The 3,508-nt window shown below is 49.0% G+C and overlaps 1 long non-coding RNA gene across 1 annotated transcript; it reads left to right on the plus strand.

The window, feature by feature from the left end:
- Window positions 1-1,492: 1,492 nt before the first annotated feature.
- LOC119336393 lies at window positions 1,493-2,943 on the plus strand. The gene is made up of 3 exons (XR_005162449.1): window positions 1,493-1,714; window positions 1,783-2,115; window positions 2,906-2,943. It is a non-coding gene; the product is annotated as an uncharacterized LOC119336393 (long non-coding RNA).
- The last annotated feature ends 565 nt before the right edge of the window (window positions 2,944-3,508 follow it).

Consider the following 3,508-nt stretch of genomic DNA (forward strand, 5'->3'; position numbering starts at 1 on the left):
CCAATCTATTGTTTCCGTTAGTGGCAGAATTTCGCCTCAATTTTGAGAAGTTTGCCATAAGCCCACAACAAGCTTGTGCCTTTCGTTGTTGATTTTCCAAAAACTCCGTTCAATCCTTCCTTGCAAGGATGCTTTCCAAGTTCATTTGTGGCAGAAGTTGTCATTTTCTTCTCCATTCTTTTATTCCAGTGATCTATCTTCTATTCTTTCTTCCGAAGGCATTGTGATGTTGTTCTCTTCACTCATCATCTTGTTTTGTCAAGATCATGTTCTTTTCCATGCTTATCCACTTAACCGGAGTGTTGTGTCTATCATTCCTCTTTTAACCGGAGTCTCAACCAAGTGCTTTCATTTTGCCAAGTTCAAATTATATTCCTTCCATGTTCAGTCGGAGTGCTGCCCAAATTATATCAATCTTATTCCTTCTCTATCTAGTTGTAACTGGAGTGGTTTCGGATTCTATCTTGTCCAACAAACTCTTGATTCATGTCTTTGCAAGCTTCAAGTTCTCGTAATGTTCCTTGTTCCTCTTTTCTAACGGATTGTTTACAATCTCGTTCATCTCTAATTGCTCAACCTCTCAAGGTTCGTGGTTTCACTCATTGGTCAAAGAAGCAACTTAGTTTTACCTCTTCTCTTCCTTTTCTGTTTTCCCTCCAGTGCCATCCTAGATCTCGGGACGAGATCCTCTCGTAGTGGTGGAGTGTTGTAACGCCCCGGATACAACTTTCCATATTCGTAACTCCGACTCTTGCCTTTTCCGGAGATGCGATATGATATTTCCTTCGTGGTTGGGTTTTATCTGTTGTTTTGCATTTTGTTCTTGTTATGCATCTCATCTCATGTCATCATCTGCATTTCATATGCATGTTTTCCAAAACTTGCATCCGTTCGGGTTCCGCCGGTTCTCTCCATTGTCCGTTCTAAGCCCGACCACACTCGCACGCGCCCGCGGCACCTCCGAAATATTATTTTATAAGTGGCATAAAAATGTTCTCGGAATGGGTTGCAACTTGTCGTGCGGTCTTATTATAGTGTAGACAGACCGCCTGCCAAGTTTCATCGCATTCGGAGTTCGTTTGGTAGCCCAACCATCATCCGTAGCGGCACCGTTGCCGGTTTAATCGTCGGACGTTTCGGTCTCCGAAACTACCGCTGGGCCTCTCTTTCTCTCCTCTTCTCTCAGCCCACCTGCAGCCCACCTAAACCCCCCTCCATTCCTGATCGTCGGATCGCGATCGTACGCTTCGAAACGGTCTCAAAACCCCCAACCCTAACCCCCTCTTTCTATAAATAGCAGCCCTCCTTGCCATTTTATCACCCCTAAACTCCCTCCTCGAATCCCGCGCCCCCAATCATCAGCCGCCGCCACCTCCCACCTTCTCCTCATAATCCGGCGCCGGCCACCTCCTCCCCGTCACTTGGCACCGTCCCATAGGCCGCGCCGCCGCCAGTTGTCGCGCGCAACCAACCGGGTGTCGCCACGTCCTCCCCCGCGCCCCACTTCATCGCGGCCCGCTAGGAACCCAGATCGGGCCCTGGGAAGCCCATCTGGGCCCGGCTCCCGCTCCAGCCCGCACCCGAGCCGCTCCTCCTCGGTCCCGATCTGGATCGAGGGAGCGAGGAGCTCCTGCCCCGCCTCGCCGGACCTCCCCTGCCCGTCACCGGCGAACTCACCGCCGGAGCGTCCCCGCCGTCTTCGCGCTCGTCGCCGGTGAGCCCGCGCAACCCCGTCCTGTTTCCTCCTCTCTCTCCCTGACCCCGTCTCTCTCTCTCTCACAGGGTCGCTGCCCCATCGCAGGAGTTACCCAGGCCGCCGTCGCTGGGCGCCTCGTCGCCGGCCCCTCCGACGCCAGATCGGCGGTCCTCAGGCCCGGATCTGCCTGTTCCCGCCGCCCCGCGCCTCCTCTGGCCTCTCCGGCCGTCGTCGGCCCAAGTCCGGCGAGCCCCGACCTCGCCTCGTCCTCACAGGGGTCGGGCACGAGCCCTCCCGCGTAGACCTCGCGCATTGACCGCCGCCTCCCGCGTGGGCCTCGCTCTGGCCCAGGCCACGTCCCGGCCTGGTCCACCTCCTCTGCCTGCCCAAGCCTCTCCACCGACTGGGCCTAGCCCATGGTGAGCAGCCCCCAACGCCTCTTTGTTTTTTTCACCGATCGGCCCAGCCAGTTTCGGCCCATGTCTTGTTTTTTTTCCCTGAACGAATTTAGCTATTCTCCAAGTTTTACCAGTTTTACAGAAAACCCCTCATTATTCATGCATTTAATATCTCACAAATGGTGCATCGGATTAAAATGTTTTATATATGTAAAATGCTTAGAATTTCATCTACTTTCATAATCTGCTATTTTCATCCCATGTTAAAATGTTTAAACTTGTTGTTTATTTAATTCTGCATATTGCCATGCTAAAATGATTTATTTCATAACTAAATAACCATAGCTCGGTTTTAATTAAACTTTATATGTAAATGGGGTGGAAAAATGCCTAGATTAACATGGTCCACTTTGTTTTACTGTTTAAAAACTCTAAAATATGGTTTAGGGCAGAACAGTACCGAATCCAAAATATGCACATGGGGATTTTCCGGAATTGTCGTTTTGTTGTTCCGACCTCATTTAAACTTGCCTAGATAGGTAGTTTCATCATGCTTCACCTCTTGCCATGCTAATAACATTTAATATTGTTGGGTACATAACCGAGATCAAACTAAAAAATTGCATGTGGTGTTTTGTCAATATGCAACTCGTTGCATATTGAGTTCCACTTAACTTGTAGTATTGTTTGTTGCACTTTGCCATGCCATGCCTCATTAAACCGGACATGCATCATACTTGATTATGCATCATGCCATGATTATGCTGTGTGTTTACTATGTTGCTTGCTTCTTTCCGGTGTTGCTTCTTAGTTCCGGTAACGTTGCGTTCATGAGGATTCATTCGACTACGTTGGTTCATCTACTTCATGGACTCGTTCTTCTTCCTTGCGGGATTTCAGGCAAGATGACTGCTACCCTGGATCTCACTACTATCATTGCTATGCTAGTTGCTTCATTCTATTGCTATGCTGCGTTAACTATCTGTTGCTCTTCAAGCCCCCCAAAATGCCATGAACCTCTAACCTTTGACACCCTTCCTAGCAAACCATTGTTTGGCTATGTTACCGCTTTGCTCAGCCCCTCTTATAGCGTTGTTAGTTGAAGGTGAAGTTGAAGATTTCTCCATGGTGGACAGGATTTTGGTTGGGATATCACAATATCTCTTATATTATTAATGCATCTATATATTTGGTAAAGGGTGGAAGGCTCGGCCTTATGCCCGGTGTTTTGTTCCACTCTTGCCGCCCTAGTTTCCGTCATACCGGTGTTATGTTCCCAGATTTTGCGTTCCTTACGCGGTCGGGTGATTTATGGGACCCCCTTGACAGTTCGCTTTGAATAAAACTCCTCCAGCAAGGCCCAACATTGGTTTTACCATTTGCCTCACCACCACCTATATTTCCCTTGGGAGTA

Source organism: Triticum dicoccoides, chromosome 7B (assembly GCF_002162155.2).
Source record: "Triticum dicoccoides isolate Atlit2015 ecotype Zavitan chromosome 7B, WEW_v2.0, whole genome shotgun sequence".
Classification (NCBI taxonomy): domain Eukaryota; kingdom Viridiplantae; phylum Streptophyta; class Magnoliopsida; order Poales; family Poaceae; genus Triticum; species Triticum dicoccoides.